The sequence below is a fragment of the Procambarus clarkii genome, chromosome 86, assembly GCF_040958095.1.
Source record: "Procambarus clarkii isolate CNS0578487 chromosome 86, FALCON_Pclarkii_2.0, whole genome shotgun sequence".
Lineage (NCBI taxonomy): Eukaryota > Metazoa > Arthropoda > Malacostraca > Decapoda > Cambaridae > Procambarus > Procambarus clarkii.
Genome location: NC_091235.1, coordinates 13,304,044 through 13,313,761, shown reverse-complemented (window position 1 = coordinate 13,313,761; position 9,718 = coordinate 13,304,044). Strand labels below are relative to the sequence as shown.

At 43.4% G+C, this 9,718-nt stretch overlaps 1 non-coding gene across 1 annotated transcript; it reads left to right on the top strand.

Moving 5' to 3' along the window:
- The first annotated feature begins 302 nt into the window (after positions 1–302).
- On the top strand, positions 303–375 carry TRNAK-CUU (transfer RNA lysine (anticodon CUU)). Its single transcript has one exon. It is a non-coding gene; the product is annotated as a tRNA-Lys (tRNA).
- Positions 376–9,718: the final 9,343 nt, after the last annotated feature.

Below are 9,718 nucleotides of genomic sequence, written 5' to 3'. Positions count from 1 at the left end.
ACAATTTCCCCCATGAACCCGGGCTCTCTCAACCAAATGTTCTACCTCTACGCCAAATTGAGGCCCCGCTCCTGTGCCAGGTAAGTCCACTACGGGCTCTCCATAGCCCGTGCTACTTGGAACGTGTTCCGAGTAGCTGAATCTATAACAACAACTCTACGCCCTTGTGTGTGTACTGAGGTAGAGGCGTTTCACTATTTGTATAACAACATCCTATCTGGTAATTGCTGAATTATTGAACCTGTCCTCTGTCCCACCAACATAGATTTACCATAAATACATAAATATTCAGAGAATACATAGCCCGGCTAGCTCAGTCGGTAGAGCACGAGACTCTTAATCTCGGGGTCGTGGGTTCGAGCCCCACGTTGGGCGATTGTTTTGATCAATCGGGAGTAGGAATGGGTTGAGTTGGAGTCCATACGTCATTTAGATTGTAAACAGCGGCAGCTATCTTGCTGACCATACCAAATTCCAACACGTTATAAATGTTTGTACGTCTATAGTCAACTTATTTAATCACTGGTCTGTGATGGTTATCCTCGGAACCTCAAGGTAAGTAAGGGCTGGGGAATGGTAAAGGTGAGGTAATATAAAGCTTAAGATTAGCTATGGAAAGGCTTTAAGCCTGCTAACAAGATGAACAAAAAGAAGGGAGGGCTCTCTAAGCCAGCTAACAAGATGAACAAAAGTAAGGGAGGGCTCTCTAAGCCTGCTAACAAGATGAACAAAAGTAAGGGAGGGCTCTCTAAGCCTGCTAACAAGATGAACAAAGGGAAGGTAGAGCTCTTAAGCCTGGTATTAGCAGCCAGAAGTTATTACAAGTAAAAGTTTCTGACTTCTGTACAAACCTGTGTAAAGAGAGGAAGATGTTACAGAGAGAAAGAGAGCACGATATAATATATCTCTGAGCAAGTGACCACCCTCCCTACCTTTTGGTACAGTCTTCTTGCTTGTAAACTATTTTTTTCCCTCTCGTCTCTTCTCTGCTAAATAAACACAGTGCTCAAAACCTCGAGTCAACGTCAAGGAGCATATGAACTATTTTTTTTTTATGTATCCTGGCGTTCTTGCTCTTAAGATCATCGCCTCAGCTTAAATATTCATGCGCATATATACACATGTGAGCAAATTGCTAAGATCACCGTAACTTTTACCGCCGCATGAAACTAAGTTCTTCATTTACCGTCTTATTAGTTATGAATATCTTTATTTCTTTAATGGATATGGGTAAGTTTGCGAGTGAGGTTGAGTGTGTTTACTAGTTGTGTTTTTACGGGGGTTGAGCTTTGCTCTTTCGGCCCGCCTCTCAACTGTCAATCAACTGTTTACTAACTACTTTTTTTTTTTCCGCACTATACACACACACACACCCCAGGAAGCAGCCCGTGACAGCTGACTAACTCCCAGGTACCTATTTACTGCTAGGTAACAGGGGCATTCAGGGTGAAAGAAACTTTGCCCATTTGTTTCTGCCTCGTGCGGGAATCGAACCCGCGCTACAGAATTACGAATCCTGCGCGCTATCCACCAGGCTACGAGGCCTCTAAGTGTGTGCGTACGCTTGCGCGAGCGTATATGTATTCGTCTCTGTGTAGGTATACGTAGACAAATCTGATACTTATATTCACTATGGAGATCAGTAAAGATACTTCTTGAGAGTTCACACAACGGGAACTAATTTTATTATTCTTTATGGTCAATAAAAGTATTGTCGACACAATGCGAACTAATTCGTTATTTTTCTGCTTACAACTGACAAGTCATCTCTAATTAACCGGTAGGACGGCTCGCTATGGCCGGCTTGACACCACGGCCTGCACGAGTCACGGCTCGCTGGTCGGTTTGACACCCCAGCCTGCACGGCCGCTGGTCGGCTTGACACCCTAGCTAAGACGTGCCTATGGTCGCCTTGACACACTAGCCTCCACGTGCCGCTGGCCGGCTTGACACCCTAGCTAAGACGTGCCGATGGTCGGCTTGACACCCTACCTAAGACATGCCGATGGTCGGCTTGACACCCTAGCCTGCACGTGCCGCTGGCCGGCTTGACACCCTAGCCTGCACGTGCCGATGGTCGGCTTGACACACTACCCTCCACGTGCCGCTGGTCGGCTTAGGGGTGATCAGGACCCAAGGTGATAAAGAAGTTGCTGTGAAAAGCTCGGAAAATATTACTACTAAATCCTCGTACTGGTACAGAAATACCAGTGTCATCCCTTATAATCGACGCTCTATCACAGAGGAATGAGTATACATGAAAGTTGGAGATATCACTGAGAGCACAATGGGCGGAAAGGTCAGTGGAAAGTGTAAATAAGAACTGGAAACATCATTAAACAAGGAATATATAAAGATTTGGAAGCATCAGGAAAAAGTTTAATTGATGACTGGAAATCCTCCTTAAAAGTGATGATATTGATAACATTCTTTTAGTGTGACTAAGCCAGATAGACCATCTGCCAGAACTCGTCATCTGAGGAACACCAGCAGGAAATTCCCACTTGTAAAATATAAAACAAATATACATAACTCAAATATTATGCAATTGTATGCTGCCTAAATGTTTTTATATTCAAACATGTATTTGCACACCAACAAATCTTTGCACACCAACAAATCTTTCCAGTAAGTTTACAGTCTAAATGCAGAAGGAGTTTTTATATAGATTTTAAGGGAAGAACTTTAAACCGAACAATCTTAATATGGGAATCATAAGTTATTCTGGTGGTTCACGACTGTTAAGGCAAATTAGCCATTAATCTCTGATAGCCGCTGGAAATAGCTATCATGACCGAATATTAAAAATATTTTTTACCTATGTGTTTTTCCCGGACTCGAACAATGCAACAAAGATTTGAATATGTGCAAGAATTGCCACGATGATCAACTAAGATATTACTAGATAAAGAAATCATCGGGTGATTGTCTCGACCATCGTCTCCTTCCCTTACCCTCTACTTGCTAACCTGTAATTTCCTCTCTGCTAATAACCAGGAACCAAAAATAAACAACACCCCCTCTCCTTCACACCCCCTCAAAACTCCCCTCTACCCCAAGGCCCCCCTTCACAAAACCCTCCTCCTCCCCCACCAGATTCCACACTCCAAGCTTCCACCCTTGAGCGGAAGAAGTAGCAAGTCACTGTGGGTGTTGGGGTGTGACCCATCACAGATCTGCTGATCACTACAGTCTGTACGAGAGTAAATAGAAACTCAGGAGACCGGGTCCGGCATTCAGAAAAAAAAACAGGAGTGAGCAGAGAAACTGTGGAATGAAAGACAATTGTCACTGTCTCTGTGTGTGGTATTTTGTGTGTGTTTTTTTAAGACAGCACAACAACCAAAGCGGGAGACCATGCACCTACATCGGCAGTTCTTGCATCATACAATAGAAGCTGGGAGCAGCGGATCATGCAGCTGCAAGAATAAATCTTGCAGCAGCTACTACAGTGAGCTCAGCAGATCATACATCTACTGCAGCATATAATGCATTAACGGCATCACATTTTGCATCTGAAGCAGCAAGCGATGTATTTACTTCAGCACAAGACTTACTACTGCCACATCTCGCCATGCTGCCACTTTTGGTCACTATGCTGTCAGTGGAGCATACGTGACAGCAGCACAAACACACACTAATGAAGGAAGACGGACGACACACTGAATTAGTCAATTACAGAGGCGGCACTAAACCTCTCAGCTATGTCTTGGCAATGTTGTTGCCAAAAAAGCAGATAATGGCTTAGGAGAAACAATGAGCTATCGTTAATGTGAAACAGGTCTTTAACAGGTGATACGTCATCGAGAAGCTCTGTACAGCCTATACAATTTCCAAATCAAATCAAATAAAAAAAAATAAGTGTTTAATATCTGCGAAACTGCACTGGCAGACGAATACGGCCATTACGGTTTGAAATGTTACAACTCAGAGGGCAAGACACGAAAAAGTCAGTGATATCATCAAGAGGAGCCTCGCCACGGTGCGCTGCCTGGCACAAAGTTGTTGTTGTTTTAGATTCAGCTACTCGGAACAAAAAGTTCCAAGCAACACGGGCTATGGTGAGCCCGTAGTGGACTTACCTGGCACAGGAGCGGGGCTGTATGATGCCGGCACAAAGAGAACTCTCTGAAAGAGTAAAATTGATTCATCTGTCATAGTTTTCAGCAGCCAGTTTAAATCCACAGTTCTTCCTACAAGACAAACTTAAAACAAAATAATCCACTATTTTGGATAAAATTGTCTCTTACACAAAAAAATGTTCATTTCGTGTTCAATTGCAATTTAAATCAAAAATTGATCCAGGATTGTCTTTATTGTGACTATTGAAGGAACATCTGAAGATACAGAACAAACAGCAACTAGAGTTTTATTGTCATTGCTCAAAAACTCCAGTGAGAGTACGAAAAGAATTGCTTGGCTCAGCGGCTTTCGTGTTCACTCTGAAGTTTATTGTGTCACTTCCCTCTCTCTCTCCATGTTGTGGACTGGGTGAGTAGTGAGTAGATGTGCCTAGATACACTTTTTTTTGTATTCTATATGATACAAGGCTGTTGTACTAGTTGTTACAACCCTATCCGTTATCCAAGACCAGTTACTTAACGCCATTTCAAACAATAAATCCAGCAAAAATGTCACATAACTTGTGTAAAAAAATCTTGCTTATTTTTCTAACGCTACAGTGGATGAGTGAGGCTCTCGGGACAACAAGACTCGGTAATTGCTTTCTTGATATCACAAGCAGGCGTGTGTCAGGATATCCCACACCACCTCAACTATTTTTGTTGAAATCCGCAGCCTACTCAGCACACCAGTGTAGGATATCGCTCCATTGCCACTAACACAACGTTTAAAAAAAAATCATTGTCTATAAAAATTTATATTCTTCTCATAATATGAAGACTTTTAAACACTAAATTCTTGTAATAACTAACAAAATGTGCACGATTCTCTGAGCATCTTGAGAAGGTCATACCCCGTTTCCCAGCATCTCAGAAGGTCGATGCGTCATGGGGTTGTTGAGGCAGGTGCGAGCCGGTGCCCGAGGCGTCGAGGAAGTGTCTTGCTGAACTGTTTGTCCAGCCAACACTCGCTGGTCTCTCCCGGAGAGGCCGTGGTCACGACGTCGTCGTCCTCCTAGTGGTCTCCTTTATCTCTCGTCGTGTTGATTTGTTTTTCATCCGTAGACAATGAGGCCGAAGTCCATGAGTGCAGCCCTTGTATTTGACCTATTGGAGAAAGAAGCGGTTCTCTAGCCCCTGTTGAGAAGGACTTCACCCGGCCCCCCATAACACACTGAGTGTTTGAGTTCTTGCACGGACGTAACCGGACTCTGGGATGGTACAATTGCTCATCAGTTAATGAAACAAAAGGATTTTCTATGACAACATGTTAAATCGTTTCTCTGAGGAGGGACAGCCAAACAGAGCAGGCAAATACCTTTCCGGTCTGTATACATGACACTTCATTAACTCAATATTCTTTTCCGATTGCCTGAATGAACAAGGAGAATGAGACTCACTTAATGACGGCGGCCCCACCACGGCAGCGGAAGCGGGTACTAATCACTGAAATATGCTGGATAACATATCTTGAAGAGACACTGTACGCTTCAGTAAGTTTCTTGAGAGACGTTGTTATCACTCAAGTCGTGTCAGTACCATCGCTCGTTAACCCTGACTCTATAGGCTCCTCCTGGCAAAAGTGTATCGTTTTAAAACCTGTTATCCACAACACGGCAGGCAACCAAGGGCTCACCTGGAGTGTTATCACGACTTAACATGCTTGAGAAATTCCTTAACTGGAGAGGAAAAGCAAAGTCAAGATCACCAGCCAATCTTCAGACTTCGTCTCGAGACATACCACGGATCAGTTGGTTATCTTGAGGTTATCTTGAGATGATTTCGGGGCTTTAGTGTCCCCGCGGCCCGGTCCTCGACCAGGCCTCCACCCCCAGGAAACAGCCCGTGACAGCTGACTAACTCCCAGGTACCTATTTACTGCTAGGTAACAGGGGCATTCAGGGCGAAAGAAACTTTGCCCAATTGTTTCTGCCTCGTGCGGGAATCGAACCCGCGCCACAGAATTACGAGTCCTGCGCGCTATCCACCAGGCTACGAGGCCCTCCTGCATTTCCTCGCTGTAATTGCTGGAATAGTCTTAGTTTTGAGATCACCATGGGTTTGGAGCAGGCTAAACACAGCTGATAAAACATGTAGCAGGTCTGTTTTTGTCCTTCCACTAAACACTGTCATGTTTTCATTGTATCCCGCTGGTCAAGTTCACACTGCACCCAGAGGCTGATCTGGCTCTGAGGGCAAATGACTTCCATATATGAATGGTTTCCTGCGGCATCATGTGTGTATGTGTGTGTGTACTGATCTGCACTTGCCTATAAGTGTTTGTACGGATTAAGTATCAGCTGCTGGGCTCGGCTTTCAACCCGCCTCTCTGACGCCGCAGAAGTGACCTCGCAGAGGCCGCGTCACCTTTGGCGGCAGAGGTGATGCGGCAGAGGTGATGCGGCAGAAAACAGCCGCACCTGCTGCTTACAACCGGCTGTACCTTAAACCTTGAGAAAGGTATGCCGGAGCTGGCCAGTGTGGATTCTAGCACCGTGACTCTTGGCTACACCTGCACTTTGACTCCATCTGTATCTGTCCACACCTGTCTCTGTACTTCATTTACCGCTGTATTACACCTGCCTGTATAGATGAACTACTAAACTATACACCACTAACACTCGCGTTCATTCCTTACAGAGTTCAAGAGAGTATTAACGGAAGGAAAGTAACGTGTTATCCAGGAGCTTTGAACCTTGACCCTAAACATCAACGTGGTTTCAAAAGATTAACTGGACTTGTCGTTACACTTCAAAGCCTCCTTACGTGTCGGAGTTCGATTCCCGATGGCCCAAGCAATCGGGCACTGTTCCTTCCATGTGTTACATAGCCATCCCGGCTTGGTGCCTTCTTTTGATAATTAATTACTAATGTTCCTTCCGTCTTACCCCGACTCATAGTCTTCATGTTCCTTTCAGGTGATATAAAGTCGTACCGGCTTGGTGGTTTCTCCTGATAAAAACATTACCTTCAGAAATGGCAAGCTCTTATTGGTGCCCTAATTGGCGAACCTATTTAAATTTTGCCTCTAGACAGCAGCTGCAAGGCAAAAAATTGAAGAACTGTGCATGGGTTGCTTCAAAGCAATGTGTATACTATACACAGTGTGTATATTTACGTGAGACAACTATACAAACTTGAGAATCGATAAAAAAAAAACACCAGGGAAGGTGCTAAATTGATTTAGCGAGTATCTCTATGATTGGAAACTGAGGATAATGGTGAGAGGAGAGACCCCATAGAAGAAGGAGAGCAAGGAGGTTGTACAACAAGAAGTCTGTAATGAGACCATGTACAATTCCTGGAATGCATAAATGAGGATTTAAGTAGCCTCAGGTCACATGAGGAACACTTCAAACTTGGTCAGACAGATAGGTACTAAACTTCAAGTCAGATGAATATTTGGAAGGCTTCATACAAATTAAAGAGAAAGAATACCCACTAAACAATTCTAAATAAAACGATTCCCGTAATCAACAAAATGGAAATACGTGGAAGTAAACAAAACCCTTGCCTGGGACCAGAGGCTCATATATATAAAGGGATAATTTAATCAGTATATGCAAAAATTGGTCTATAAATAATAGCATATAGGATCCTATAGCAGAGTCCAACAAATAGCATTGTATATTATATATACATATATAAATACAGAACTTATTTTGGACGTATACCGTACCACCTTCAGGGTGAAACCCTCCCTTTACAAACATATAGTGACCTTCCATGGGTCAATGGAAAATTTCATGAGAACAACGGGAGTCCTGAAAGTAATTGGGTCTCAGAATCCAGGGTGCAAGAATACACAATTCTTTACCAATTCATAGACTTCAATTTCCGGAAAAGAGCATTCCAGGGAATGATGGCATCATTCCAGGGTCTCACATGTTTTGCATTTACATCATGTGTGCGTTTACAGTCATTTGTCTTTGTTTATGTCGGGATAACTGTCTCAAATAAGAATTAACTTCGAAAAGTAAGAGAGGTTGACCGGGATTTAGGGAGCTGATTCTATACACACACACACACACACACACACACACACACACACACACACACACACACACACACACACACACACACACACACACCCACACCCACACCCACACACACACACACACACACAAACACACACACACATATATATATATAGGTGAGCATTTGTGTTTCTGGCTGGGCGAGTACCAAAAATAAACACAAGCCCACATCAATTCACTTCCATCAGCGTGGAATCTTTCACATGCAGGGACAGAATATGGAAAGTCATGGGTAATGGATGCCCGGAGTGGAAATCCTCTGTCAAAATAGTAGTTGATGGAGATTACCGGACAGTGAGGCTCACGCAAGCCCAGTTTGAATGTGTTAATGCCAAGCCACTTTCCCCCGTCCCCTGGCTTGGGTCATTTAGCTCTCAATGGTGCCAAGGTTAGTCTTCGTTCTAGATGCGGATGTATAGGCGGAACGTGTGAGAGCTTTAGAGTGCCTTTTACAGTCTAAATATAAGAGTTTTATATTTTGTATATACACACACACACACACTATGTGTGTGTGTGTGTATATAATTGTATTTGTGTGTGTATATATATGTATGTATATATATATATATATATATATATATATATATATATATATATATATATATATATATGTATATATATATATATATATATGTATGTGTATATATATATATATATATATATATATATATAGTGTGTTTTGTATATATTTACTAACATGATGGTACTTTTCTCTATCTCTTTCTGTGGTGTATCATGATGTATACTGTATGTTTGTAATGTGTGCATGGCTTGTATGTGTGTGTATGTGTCACCTATTTGGAGTATATAGGGGCAGACACCTATTTGTGTTTGCAGGATTGAGCGTTGGCTCTTGGATCCCGCCTTTGTAGCTTTTGGTTGTTTAGAGCAATGACTCTTGTCCTTCTCTATCACACCTAGTTTTAAGGCTAGGAATAGTGTTTGCTTCCACGATGTGCTTCTTCTTGAGGTTATCTTGAGATGATTTCGGGGCTTTAGTGTCCCCGCGGCCCGGTCCTCGACCAGGCCTCCACCCCCAGGAAGCAGCCCGTGACAGCTGACTAACACCCAGGTACCTATTAACTGCTAGGCATAGGGTGAAAGAAACTCTGCCCATTGTTTCTCTCCGGCGCCCGGGATTGAACCCGGGACCACAGGATCACAAGTCCGCTCGGCCGACCTGGCTCCTTTAGTTCATTCCATTTCCCCACTACTTATTTCCCCACATAATAGACTTTTGATCTATTTCCACTCAGTAAATCCCCAGAAGTTTTTTTAATGCTGATATCATATCTCCCCGCTCCTTTTTTTCTAACGTCGTCAGGTTAAGTTCCTTCAGTCGCTCTTCATATCTCAACCCATGCTATTCCGGGACTAGCCTCGGCGCAAATATTTTAACCTTTTCCAACTTCCTAATGTGTTTTTTAGGTGGGGGGCTCCATGATGGGGCTGCATACTCTAAGACTAGTCTCGCGTATGCAGTGTAAAGTACTCTGAATGTGTGTGTGTGTGTGTGTGTGTGTGTGTGTGTGTGTGTGTGTGTGTGTGTGTGTGTGTGTG